This window comes from Budorcas taxicolor, chromosome 2, assembly GCF_023091745.1.
Source record: "Budorcas taxicolor isolate Tak-1 chromosome 2, Takin1.1, whole genome shotgun sequence".
NCBI classification, from domain to species: domain Eukaryota; kingdom Metazoa; phylum Chordata; class Mammalia; order Artiodactyla; family Bovidae; genus Budorcas; species Budorcas taxicolor.
In genome coordinates, this window is record NC_068911.1 from 73,360,116 (window position 1) to 73,375,009 (window position 14,894).

Here is a 14,894-nt window from a genome sequence, read left to right on the forward strand (position 1 = left end):
ACAAATCCTTTATTTCAGAGTATCTAGGGATAAATCAAAGGGAAACCAGCAAGTTGAATTTCTGTGCCCCTAAGTGAGTTCTTTTTTGTCCTTATAAGCTTGAGTTTAGAACTGGAAATCAAGCAAATTCTTCATCTATATTTCTTTGGTCACTCACTGTAGAGCTCAAACTTGAGATGGGGTTAGGTATTGATCCAAACCAGCAGGGACAGAGTTAAGCTTTTCTGTATGGGAAGGAAATGCAAAGCAAGGGCTGCTCTCATTGCTATTGATTTGTTTTGCCTCAGGGCATGGGAGGTGGTGGCAAGATTCCATCAAAGTTTCTTCTTTAAATCTGTATCCCAGGTATACAATAAGGGTATTTGATAAACTCTCCCCTTAAGGCTTTCAGCATACATTTGGTAAACATTTATTACTCATCTAATGTTGACTATAAAGAAGGCTGAGCCCGGAAGAACTGATGCTTTTGAATTGTGGTGCTGGGGAAGACTCTTGAGAGTCCCTTGGACAGTAAGGAGATCAAGTCAATCCTAAAGGAAGTCAGTCCCGAATATTTATTGGAAGGACTGATGCTGAAGCTGAAGCTCCAATATTTTGGTCACCTGATGCTAAGAGCTGACTCACTGGAAAAGATTGAGGGCAGAGGGAGAAGGGGGCAACAGAGGATGAGATGGTTGGATGGCATCACCAACTGAACGGACATGAATTTGAGCAAACTCCAGGAGATAGTGAAGGGCAGGGAAGCATGGCGTGCTGCAGTCCATGGGGTCACAGAGAGTCAGACATGACTTAGCAACTGAACAACAACTGTTGACGACGCATAGTGCTCAGGGCAGGGCACAAATTAATCACTGTTTTATTTAGTCCTGCTCTCCTTGAAAAGAGAAGAAAAGAAAAACCCCAGAGTGATCCTCGAGAAACACAATGCTCTAAGTGTCGATCTGGCCTTGTGTCTAAAAATAGAACCACAACAGCTTGCATCATTTCCACATGCTGACTTAGGAATAAAAAGTTCCCATATGGCTGGCCCTGCCAAGGAAGTTAGCTTTTGTGAATATGCAGCAGATGGAGTCCTCCTGAGGTGGGGAATCCTAAAGGAACTTGGTGACACACACACCACATCCCCATCCCCCAAACCACGTTCATTTATACTGAGATGAAACTGAATTAAAATAGATCAAGACTAATCATTTTGATGGGGTTGAAAAGTCCCGCACATGTATCCTCATAATGCCTTAATTTCTCTTCAGATTTTTCCCCCTTAACCCAAGCAATGAGTAGCTCTCTCTACTGTGCTCTCCCAATGTTTGAAAATTACACTTCTGTTTGTATTATGTGTTACTTTTTATTGTATTGTTGAACCTCTCTGTCATCCCTACTTCTCTGCCCTTCCACCTATATGCAAATTCCTCCAGCACAGGGCTGGGTTAAGCTCATTTTGAAACCCATTTTATATCCGTTCTACCTGGTTTTCATCCTACATGAGGCAAACCCAAGGGAGATTAATCATCTACTCTGGACCCAGAAAGCCTGATATTTATTCTGTCTCTGACACTTACTTTTGACTTTAAGCAAATTTCTTAACCCCTGGAAGCCTTCTTCTTCTTACCTATAACAAGAAAATGATACCAGAACCTGAATGCCTGTGAGGACTGAGGGATATCTGATTAAAGTAATGAGTTTTACATAGTATCTTGCACATAGTAAATAATATATGTTCCCTAGCTTCCTGTCTCCTTGCTGCTGCTGCTAAGTCACTTCAGTCGTATCCGACTCTGTGCAACCCCATAGACGGCAGCCCACCAGGCTCCGCCGTACCTGGGATTCTCCAGGCAAGAACACTGGAGTGGGTTGCCATTTCCTTCTCCAATGCATGGAAGTGAAAAGTGAAGGTGAAGTCGCTCAGTCGTTTCTGACTCCCAGTGACACCATGGACTGCAGCCCACCAGGCTCCTCTGTCCATGGGATTTTCCAGGCAAGAGTACTGGAGTGGGGTGCCATTGCCTTCTCCTTAGATGATGTTATATATCCTAGGTAGTATTATCCAGATAATTTGAGATGATACGAGTCTGAGAATAATAAAAGTTACAAAGTTCCCCAAATCTCAAAGCCAGTAAGTAGAAAGGATAGGACTTGACTGATGCATATGCATCTCAAGGCTGTTCCACTCCTTTCTAAAGTCAAGTATCTGTCATGCTACTTGAAACAAGAATACAATAGAGCATGACAGAGTAGATAATTACTGGGAGAGACTGGGGCAAAGAAGGCGTACAGTCATGTTCATATGGCCACAGGAACGGAGCAAGTATTTAAGAGAGAAGAATGTCAATGAATGTGATATCCAAAGTATTAGTCTGTCTGTGTTTTTGGCATTAGCCTGCTGGGAGGGATTGGGGGCAGGAGGAGAAGGGGACGACAGAGGATGAGATGGCTGGATGGCATCACTGACTCGATGGACGTGAGTTTGAGTGAACTCTGGCAGCTGGTGATGGACAAGGAAGCCTGGCACGCTGCGATTCATGGGGTCACAAAGAGTCGGACGAGACTGAGCGACTGAACTGAACTGAAATGAATGAGCCATTAAATTTTTACCAGGAAACAAGAGGGCAGTCCCCTAGAAAATGTGACATGTGTGAAAATCACAGCACTGTGGGGATGGATCTACTCCTTTTCTTCCTGCAAATGGTTCCTCACATTTCCCGCTGCCCACTGTTTTGTTAGGTAAAATCATGAAATCATCACTGAAAGCTATTCACGTGTTTTATTTCCCTGTGGTGTCTCTGAGCAGTGGGCTTGACACAGTGAACCCTGGCCTGGACCAGTTAGGTAGTGATGACTGGGCTGCTCCTTAAGACTCTGCCATCCTTGTTGCTGCCTTCCAAAGGCAAAGAAAGAGAAGGATCCTGGATTCCATGTTTAACGATCCATTCCATTGCTGCTCTGGTAAGTACCTCTACATTGCTAGGTACCTCTGCTAAGTATCTCTTCTAAGTACCTTACTAAGATGTTTGATAACTGCTAAAGGAAAAGGGGTTTTTATATTTGGTTAGTTGGAATATAGGTATTCTTTCTATTATTTCGTCTGTATATTCCTTTACTTAAATTGATTTCCATCCCCCTTTTCCCCTAAGGGGAAAACTCTAGAAACTCTCCAAAGTTGATATGTTTCTGCATAATTCACCTCTTGCTAACTCATTTCCTCTTTGATGTCACTTAACTTTTTCTCACCCATTATTTCCTAATGTATTCCTTTTATATTCCTACTGCATACTAGCTTAGAATGTGTTCTTTCCCTAAAACAATCCATTTTTATTTCTCAGGCTTGGAAAAATTTCATGCAAAGCTAGTTCGTGTGTACTGAACTATTTTATTTAGTTCCAAGTATGCTGTTGTCACTCAACAGATCAAAAATAAGCAACAGTAATAAAATGCAGATGAACCTTTAATCATCTGCAGGTTTGAAAAACACCTCCCCAGTATGCCTACCTTTAAAACAAGCTTGGGCAGAGTAAGAAAGTTATTTATTACTTAAATCAGTTCTATGCTAGCTGCAATCTGGAAAAGCCAGACATTTTTAGGAATTCCTCAGTTCTTCATCCTCTAACTTTCCCCTCTCCATTAAGGTTAGCATCTGAGAGTTATTCTGACAGAGGGCATTAAAAGAAAGCCTGAATCATTCAATTCTGATTCTCACTGACTTAGACAATTGATGCTGCGGCAGCTTCTTTCCTACTAACCATATTTTCCTTTGAAAAACAAAATGCATTTAATTCAGTCTGCTTTTTGTCTTAGAGAAATTCAGTCTCTGAATTTACACAAACTTTTCAATGACCTTAAGTAAGTCTTTGTTTAAAATGCTTTCTCTGCCTAAGTCCACAAATAACAGCATACTTTGATATCTTTTTTTTTTTTGAACTAAATGGCTAGTAGACTTCATCAAAGAAAGGAAAACTCACTAACTCCACACAGTTTCCTTACCGAACATTATTTGGAAAGGCTAAGCAATCAAGGAGAAAAGTGAAAATGCTTAAGTAATGCAATGTTTTGCTTGCTAAATAACAGACTTCTCTGGAAGTAAATTCACTCTTTCAGAGCAGTGATATACTAGAAAAATTCTACAAACACATTCCAAACAATGCGATCTTTAATCATTTAAATGTTTCCTGGGTAGGAAAATAAAATTGTGAGTGTTAAGCAGAAATAATAAGAATCCATCCAGTCTATGGGGTTGCAAAGAGTCGGACACAACTGAGCGACTAAGCACAGCTCTTACCAAAGTTCTGGGTTCTCCTAATATGCTATAAAATGAAGGGTAACCAGCACTTGTCAAATATTTGTACTGGCATGACTCCTTTCTGATTATTGTCCCCCATAATTGTAAAGGACACTTGATAATACTGTATACATTTTGAACAGTCTTTTAATTTAGAACAAGGATGTTTATAAATTAAAACTATAATAATTTTAATTACGTCAAAACTGAATCAGCCAGGTGCTGGGTTACTGTCCCTGTCACCATTAACATGCCCTAAATACCCTTTGCATATCAACGCAGCCTGTAATTTCAAAAGAAAGAGATGATGTCAGTTTCCTAATGATATCCTGGTCCTAGAACAGTCCAAAGAGTGGAAGTAATTTAATAGTCTTCCCTGCTTAAGATGCACATGGGACACATAGTCAGTCAGTCTCACCATCCCTTAATTTATTTATAGCTACTATCTTTGCAAATTTGGCATTGGCATTTGTTTCTGTTCTCTCAGATTCAAAAGCTAATCCTATCAGGCCCTGTAAGTGGTGGAACTCAGTTTATGCTGCTTATTTCACTCCTGTTTTTAAAGGGCGAAGTGTAAAAATCAGTCTCTAAATGTTATTCGGATTGAAACTTGCTCTTTTCTGTGCACAATAAGACAGTAATATCTGTGAACAATGAATTTAATTAAAACTTGCAAACAAAAGTTTTGATAGACCACTTATATTTAAATTCAGGCGTGGTGGTAGGTAAGGGGAGGAAAGTTGTGGGGGGGGAGTCGGGAAAGAAACGTAAAAAGGAATTAAAAATTATATAATGTGCTTCTTTGTAAGAGTCCACATGAAGCTAGGCTTTCACAACTTTCAAACAGATTCACTTTCCAAGACTACTCCCTTTAGGCACCAAAAAACCTTAGGCAGCTGGACAAATCACTTCAACTTAGTGCAACTTTCTACTGTTTTAAGACAACTTACCTGAAAAGGAACTCAGACTATAAAGTTAAGTATCTCCTTGTTTATTTTTAAAGATTATTTAAATATCTAGACATTTAACTGCGGCTACAGACGGGAACTAACAATCACTAGACAGGGACTCAGCATCAGGCTCCATCTCTTAAGTCTTCTAGTAGCATACATCACCATGCTTACCATTATTTCAGTCAAAGAATCTCTTAGTCTCATCAGTTTACAGAATGGTCACACCCACAATGTGAATGTGAAAGTCTGGTCATTAAACAGTGGCCAGAAATGATCCCCATGGGCCTTTATATGGGGATAGGAGGAATACAATTCATTTGTTAGAATGATATTCTTGTGCTTTTCCTAACAATGAGTGCCAGAGCCGCTCCTAAAAATTTTTTGTTTTTGGAAGAACAGGTTATATGCAATTTTTATTATTACCAGGAACTAAAATTCCTAGATTGCCAAGAAGCAATTGACAGTTGAGATGAATATGGCCAGCTTCACAGGTATTTAACATATAACATTATAACTTGCCCGGTAAGCATTTATTGAATGAATTTGCCTTGCAACAATACTGCAAAATTCAGTGCACATCTTTTTAGGGTTCCTGTTGACAGATTTTAATTTTTCTCTTGTAGTTCTTTTTAAAGAGTAGAAAAAAAGTTCCAAATTCTGTAACAGAAGTTATTTAAGCAGAGCAGTGATGTGAAATTTGGGATTAGAGCTTCCAGGAAGGAGGAAAAATAAACTTCTTGCCTGTGAACCTGTGAGTCTCCCACAATGAAATCCAGCTCATCTCCCAAAATGCTCAGCAAGACACCACATGAGCAGGTGAAAATTAAAACTGCATAAAATTGTGTGTTTGGAAAATGAAACAAGTCAACTTTGGGCTTTCTGCCCAGTTTAATTTCTGTCAGAAATTCTCTTGTTATTACATATCTGCAGAAAGAAATTAGAAAAGTGTTATAGCTAAAAAATTTCAGATACATTCATATCTCCATCACAGTTTGGTCCAGAAGAAAATAACTAGCTTCCTCATTCCAGTGGATAAGTACAAGACTACAGATAGAACACGTAAGTACTAATACACATACACACACACACACACACACACACACACTTTTCTTTAGGGGACTATTTAATCACAAGTAGTATCCTGTTTGCTTTATGAGATCGAGGAGAAAGACCTCAGGAGGTTTTCAGACTGTCCCAGTGCAGCTCTGGGTTGGAAGCCTGCCAAGGAAAACACATGGGGCAGAAATCCCCAGGCCCCATTCACCAGCCATGCAGGACCTGAGGAAAACATCATGAAACTCTCTGAGCCTAACATTTGCTGTTACAGGAAGTATCTCAGGAGAAGGAATTTAAAATGTTGATGCTTTGCAGCACTCTCTGCAGTGCGCTTTATAAAATCTTAAAACTGAGTGTGGAGTTGGTGAGTAGCTTAGGCCAGACAGAAGTAATACTCATCTATCATGACCAGTCTCCTGAAACACACACACACACACACACACACACAATTCTTGGCACCCAATCACGTACATTTTTCAGGGTTCCATCCCCAGTCTTCTGTTTTTGTCTTACCACACACATTCTATTAGTTCTCAGTTTCATCCATATTATATCAATGTATATCTCTAGTAACTATTTCAGACTTAACCTTGCCATACTTTTGAAAATTCAATGTGACTTTTAAAAAGAATATTACTCATAAACGTCTTTTCATTTTCAAATTTTCCAGTTGTATATTACAATGGAGAACATCTGGGATTGTCAGGAATAGTGGTGAATGTGACATGAAGTCAATTAAAAGTGAATAAAATGATTGTTGGGTATTAACATATATGCAAAACCACAAACCTTTAAATATATATATATACACACACACACAGACACACACAACCTGGGAATGGGGGCAAATATATCAGATGATGAGGAAAATGTTGAACTGGCTTTTGATAAGGTATATTTAGCTCAAGAATGTGAGGACAAATGAAATGGAGATCAATGGAACCTCTAATCTTGCAGCTGACAGTGGGCCCAGGCTGAGTGGGCACTGGGTCTGGCATGGGTCCTTTAAGCTTTAGACCCATGCCTGAAGCCTGGAGTCAGGAGTGCTTAACACCAGGCCACCAACACTCCTGAACTGTTCGTGGCCTCAGTTGAAATGTGTGCCCTAATCCATCCTAGGTTCCATCCTGTCTTGTTCTTAGTTTTCCTTATTTCTGACCTTGTGATTTATTTTTCTGTTTATAGCTTAGCTTCATCCATCAAACCTGATACATTGTACCATTTCACTGGCTCATAAACTTTTGCTTCCTCTTCCATTATTGGATTCCTCTTGGCCTTTTCTGCTTTAGATTCTACTGATGAACAGGTGCCCGCAGCTGCATCTTTCAATGCTTTCCTTCCAAGTGAGAGTTCTCCCTCCATCTTTACTCAGACACTGAGTGGATTCAAAATGCAGAGAGATGAGGCAAAAGAGCAGAGGGGCTGATGGGCAGGATGTGTTGAGGATGGGAACACTATGCTGTGGGTCAAGGTTAGTTGCAGCTAAAAGAAAAAAGACTGTGATCTAAGAGTATTTTGAGAGTTAAGAACTAAGTCAAAGTAATGAGGGAATCCAATGTGTGGCTATGAGCAGCTCCATCAGAAAGGAGACAGACGCATTATGGTTGAAGTGGTTGAAGAGCTCAGTTTCCTGAAGTAATGTGATATTGACATCACTGAAGATAACCAAAAAGTTATTAGTTTCAAGTGTTGGAATGATTATAATAGAAAAATGATATTTAATAGCTTTCTACAACTCCAAAGAGGACAGAAATTTAATTTGAGCTCAAGAGTGCACCTTTGAAAAGGAAGGGTGCCTTTAACAAGAGAACAACCTATTAAAATGGGTAGATAATTTTCTCTCTTAAAAACGTTTTTATTTAGTATGGTGTTATTTTGAATTTGCAGCATCTAGGATAACTTGGTACTTTAAATTCTTAAGTTGTTCTCTGGGAAAGACATAAATGTTATTATATTAATCCCATATATTAGGCAGTAATAATAATGATGATAATAATAGCCAAAACTCATGTAGCATTTACTGTATACCAGGCACTACTGTTTTAGACATTTTACAAATATGAATTTATTTAATCCTAAAAACAGTAATCTATGAGGTAGATTCTATTAGTATCTCCATTTTCAGATGAGGAAATAGGCACAGAGATGGATTTAAGTAATTAACCCAGGATCAATCAGTTGGTTAGGTTTAAGAGCCAGAATTCAAACCCATACTGTCTTGTTTCAAAGTCTGTACTCAGCTAGTTAGAGTTTATGTGACACAGCATTTTCTGGTTTCCTAGTAAAGTATTATGTGGGTTTCCTTTGAGATCTCTTCTGGCTCTAGAAGGTGATGTTCTTGTGATTTTGGTAAACTGAGGACACTCCATAAATCTTAAGGATAGTGGTAGAGCTAGGGTTAAGTAATATATTCCACAGGTCTTTAAGAGAAATGAAATAAAAAAGAAGGAAGGAGAAAGGGAGAGAGAGAGAACAATGCACATCATTTGTGAAATCTTTCTAATTTTGGAAAATTTTCAAAAAACTTTCTAATTTCAAAATATAAAGATGATTATAAATAATGAAATTTTATATATCGACTCCATACAGCTATCTATGGGAGAATAATCTTGTAGAAAAGGTTTATTATTGTTATAGTTTTTATAAAAATATAGCTTTGTACTTTATCAGTACAAATGTTTACAAAACAGCAGTTTTTAAAGCAATGTTACACGAAAGGTAAAGTGTCACTATAGATGATATTGTGGTTATTGGTTATTGTTTGAAGACTACTCTTTTTTTTTTTAACATCTAAATGGACTTTGAGAACATAAACTAAAGGGAAAGCAATATGGAGACATGGGTAACACTGTGCCTTGTGTATAATAATGTATACATATACACGTGCTCAGTTGCTCAATCATGTCTGACTCTTTGCAACCTCATGGGCTATAGCCCACCAGGCTTCTCTGTCCATGGGGCTTTCCAGGCAAGAATTCTGGAGTGGGTTGCCATTTCCTCATCCAGGGGATATTCATGACTCAGGGATCAAACTTACACCAGCAGGTGGGTTCTTTACCACTAAGCCCCTGGGGAGGCCCATACAGATACATACACATACATATATATACACATACGTGTATATACATGATCATAATGGAACACAAATTAAAAGAGATGGTAACCGTATAACAAAATGACATAGTAGAGAAGCTGGGACCAGTTGGGTTGAAATGATGAATTAAAAGAAAAGCAGTGAAAATTGAAATTTGAGGTAATTTGTTGCTTCTAGTTAATGGGTGAACTATTAGAAACTATAAATTGTAGTTTTGAGCCAACAATTGAAATAACTGAACTAGATCTTTACAGAAAAAAAAAAAGATTGCAGTTTAAATACAAAGACATGGCTTCCTTTCAAATTTCATTTCTCTGATACTTTATAGAGTTAAACTTGTGGTTGTTGCCCAATTCTGGATGATGAAAGGATGATGAATCCTGAAATCATTCCCATTCCAGAACGAGTCAGTGACTGAAGCACACACGCATAATTCAGTTATATTCCTCAAAATAAGCACTTTGGAGTCCTCTGAGATCCAGAGGGCTAGCACAGTTTCCACTGCAGAAGTCAGGGCTGTAAAACAGGATTCTGTTCTTGCTCTGAGCAGTCTGGGGTGGCACAGAGGACAGAGGGAATGACCAAGCGGCTGATCGCCATCCACTGCTCTTCCTTTGGCACCTCTGGCTCTAGCCTCTGTGTTCCAACTGGAACCTGGGCTGGGCTGCACCCCAGTTGCCACAGCAGACTTTCATCCTATGCAATACTCAGGAGTCTAGGTCAGGATTCAACAGAAGCAGAGGCAGTGAATCAAAGTTTGGAGCTGGAATTGACCACCCTTAAATAATGTGAATGAACTCATTTTATTTTTGTCTCTTTCCAGGATTTTCCAACTTGATAATAAGGTGCTTGTATTGACAATAAAAAACTCTAATTTATACAACAAATAAGTTAAAAGCTGATCCTTAGCTTTACAAAAAGATTTCTCCCTGTTTCTCTGGAACACTTATTTACTGTAGTTACTTCTGAAGTCTAATTACTTGACAAAAAGGCTTAGTGGTTAGATAAGATAAAGCTGAATTCTTGTTATGACTGCATGGACTGAAAACAGTCAACAACAACAGAGATAGTGATAAAGCACCTGTGGATTTTAATGCAATCCAGTGGGGAAATGTGACTCTACTCATCAAAACTTCAAATATGTAGCTTTTAAAAAAACCCACCACTTAATAAACTGATCTGCCTACATCTTACTTCAGTGCAACTAACTTCTTATGAATTAAGTAAGAAAATCAAGTAATTATTATCTGAACATTATTTTATATGTATAGTTCCTGTTTGTGAAAGTTTACATGAAAAGCATTGACATGTTTTGAAACCATTTATAACACTGGACTTAGCTTTTAAAATTAATGGTGATATGATTTTTTTTTTTCTTTTAGCTTTTCTATGTTGCTGACTACCAAGTAAATGCATCTAGAAACACATATGCTGATATATTCAGATTTGGGTGGAATTGGGTCTTTGACAAATAAAAATTTCCTAAAATAAATTATTTTAGTATTATATTCATTTTAAGTCATATGTATGCCTGGAACAATTTGGCAATTATTTATTTTTGAACAGCCAGACATATCTAAAGTGTTTAGCTCACCAGGCAACAGGATATATCCTGCATACAATTAGAAAAATGTAGAAGACACAAGCCTACTTGAAGGTCTGCCAAAAACAACAGTGCAAAATGATGTGTCCAATGATGGGCTGATGGTGGAGGGCAGGGGACATGGGGAGGAAGTGCTGGGGAAGAGGGGAAGAGTTCATCTAGCACAGATGACAAGCAAACTTAGATGACAGTAAAGTTAAAAAATAAACCAAGCGCCATTTATTAAGTTGTCAATAAATATGTGGATCAGGTCTGCTTTTCCATAATTTACCCTAAATTTGAGAGAAATATGAAATGAAAAATAAAAAGAAAAATAATAACCTGGGACAAAAAGACTTTATCAAGTTGTACTTTGAAATGTATTCCAAGTTGTGGGGGTGGAGTGGGGATGGAGTGATGGTTTCATGAAGCTTTGCAGAATAAAAGAGAGTAGGTTTCTACTTCTCTCTGCCTAAATCTTGTAAGTTGCTAATTAATGTTCTGTGCCTCAGTTTTCTTATCTAGAACTTAAAAGTGTTAAGTCAAATAAGTCAGTGGGGTTCTTTGTGTTATCTATGTGACAAATTCCTTTTATTCTTTGTGACATTTTAAGAACTACAGCCACTCTACCAGGAATTTGGATTACCTATTGCACTGCTCAGTGCCAGATTATTTTTACGCCACCATTTAGGCCCATGGAGTCCCAGGAGTCATTAAATATAGCCATGCTGTCATTTGTTGTATCCAACTGACACAAATAACTCATTGAATTTGCTGACTCTCAACTCTTTTAAGAAAGCAAAATATTTGTTCTTTACATTGTCTGATTGTCACTGTTCTTTGTGCTTTTCTTGACTATAATGTACAAATAGAAAAATACTCAGGTTAGTTAAATTTGCAAAAAAAAAGATTTCAATGATTAGGAAAATAAATACTATGAATATTTCACTCTGGAGTTCATAGGTAGCATTTCACAGAGGAGTAATATTGTGGGACATATGTGAAATAATTAAAAAAATATATTTGGCCTGTTTCCCTGATTCCTGGCGTAGAGCTCCTAAAACTCTTGGAATTTGATGGTGTCTTTGGTATGTGAGCTGGGCTTCCCTGGTGGCTCAGATGGTAAAGCGTCTGCCTGCAATGTGGGAGACCTGGGTTCGATTCCTGGGTCAGGAAGAGACCCTGGAGAAGGAAATGGCAATCCACTCCAGCACTCTTGCCTAGAAAATCCCATAGACAGAGGAACCTGATAGGCTACAGTCCATGGGGTTGCAAAGAGTCGGACACGACTGAGCTACTTCACTTTGGTATGTGAGCTGATGAGGTAACTCCTGGCTTCCTGTTGGTTGTGGGGGGGAATATAGATAGTTTCAGGACAGGGTTTGCATTCAGAAAAACCAACTGAGTAATTAAAGAGTTGGAATATTCAGCTCTACTTTCCACTTAAGAAAGAGGGAGAGGGATTAGGCACTGAATCCTATTACCAATGGCCATGATTCAGCCAATTTCCCCACATAAAGAAATCTCAATTCTAAATAACAGCATTTAGTGAGCTTCCAGGCTGGTGAACATGTTGATTGATGGTGAGCCCAGAGAGGGCATGGAAGTTCTGTGCACCATCTCCACACACACACATTACTCTATAAATCTCTTCCATTTGACTGTTCTTGAGTTGTAACCCAAATTCAGGGCTAAAGTGGGGGCAACCTGTGGGTTCTGCTCTAACACTGGAAGTTAGTATGATTACTGAAATGAATTGTTGCATACCCACTTGCTATCAGAGAATTGGAGAACTGGTTGGTGTTAGAAAACATCAGTCATTTGGTATAAGGGAGGAAAACCAACAATATCATATCTTACACAGTCACATGAAGACCATTTACCTAGGGGGATTCCCTGGTGGCCCAGTGCAGGGGGTGTGGGTTTGATACCTGGTTGGGAGTTAAGATCCTACATGTCTCACAGCCAAAAAACACAAAATATAAAACAGAAGCAATATTATAACAAATTCAACAAAGACTTTAAAAAATGGCCCACATTTAAAAAAAATCTTAAAAAAAGATTGAATAAATCAGTGTTCTAAAATAGTTTATTCCTGAATCAGAAAAGTCTGAAGTTAACCACACTCTGCAAAGGATGAAACTGTAATTTGAATGAGCAAGTGATAGTTTCAGAAGCAGGAAAAAACAAATTACAATTTAATTAAATTTCAAAGTGTAACTCAAATGCTTTTAAAAAAGGAGGTGGAAAACAAATAAAAAGGACAACGTATTGTCAGTTAAGTACTGTTCCCCACAGACTGTTCAATCAGAAGTCTTGAAATTATACTGCCAGGCACTTATTAAGTTGCTGCCCTGGTCTATAAATTACTGAATCTAGACATGACTTTGAGCTAACAAATAAGTGTTACAAATGGTCTCTTACTGCCCAGAGTTGTGTACAGGCATGAAGAAGAAAGAGAGGAGAGAGACGGAGAGAAAGTGAGAGAAGAGCTGAGTATCAATTCCCTGTTCCAAGGTTATCACAGGAGTCCAACCCCAAATTGTCTCATCGTAAGTAATATTTTACCAGACAAATAAAAAAGAATACTGATGTGCAGAAGCTTTTCAGTTGTGGTAAATGTGAGAGGCAAAATGCTTGACTAGCAGACAGCTATCCATGGTAAACAATAATAAATTATACATGAACTTTGTGGTCTTTTTACCCAAAAGTCAACTTGAAGAAAGAGAACCAACCCTCTCTCCCTCTGTAATTGCTGAAGACTTGAGGCCCACCTGACATTTTCTAAAGTGATGCTCTCTGTGATCATTAAACAGTGCCTCTTTTTATTTTTCAGGTGGTTACAGGCAGTTGTATCAAAGATGCCCAGTACTTCAAGCAGAAACATTCATGCCAAACTCCAGACTACATTTTCCCCAAACAGCTGGCACTTTGCCATATTGTAGACATTTGAAATGCTGATTGACTTTAAAAAAATAGGTCGAGTTGTTTGTTTATATATTAACAATAAAAAAGGTAAAAGAATCAAAGATTAGGCAGAGAAATAGAGAAATACTTAAGCATAGAATTCAAGACTTTCCCATTTTTGATCCAGTATTTTTGCTTCTAAAACTCAATGGTAATAGCTTCTAAAACTCAAAACAGGTGCTCTTTCATATTAAAATTCATGGCTCTGAAGGTAGCTGAGGTAAATATTTTACTCGTCCTTTGGCACTCTGTACATAAAATTTTAAAATGATTCAAACAACCACCAACTTGTCAGTGACCAAATAGAGCTCTGATAAAAATAAAATATCTTTCAGTTCAGCACCAGCTGGCTAAATTTAAACCCTGTATTATGTAATCTTAAAGTGTCCTTGCTTTTAGTTGGTGTCTTAATTTAAGAGAATCTGTTATAATGTCTCTTCCAAATCACTTTAGTCTCTAACATTCTAAACATTTAAGGCACAACAGGACCAAATTAAGGTGTTCACAGGCAACTGAAGACAGAAAAAATTCATTTGAAACAGTATATAGGGCATGCTACTTTTAAAGTAAAATCTGTCTTCTCTCTTTAAGTTTGTAGTTACTATAATTAGGGCTGGCAGACCCGACTGGCTGCGCTTTTCTTAATTCTGGAAAACATGTAAGAACCTGATTCTTTAATCCTTACTCCAGTAATACTCCCAGAGGAGATGAGACTGTGGTTGGGGCAAGAAGTACAAAATCAAACTAAGGCTGGATAAAGAATACATTTCATAGATTTCTCTGAGTAAGCTGCAACAGTTGAGAATATTTTAAGTTCTCTTTTTCCCTCAGCAAATTTTAAGAAATATAGTTTAGAGTTTTAAACATATTCATTGTATAGATGATCAATTTATGCTCATAAAAGATGAACTAATTTTTTCAGTTTTCTCTTTTAGCTAAAAACTGAAGTATAACTTCCACTCATGTCTG

General features: G+C 38.0%; 1 protein-coding gene across 2 annotated transcripts in view; it reads right to left on the minus strand.

Moving 5' to 3' along the window:
- The window catches only part of XIRP2 (xin actin binding repeat containing 2), a 345,439-nt gene that overhangs the window by 57,977 nt on the left and 272,568 nt on the right, over positions 1–14,894 (minus strand). The gene's annotated exons all lie outside the window — the stretch shown is intronic.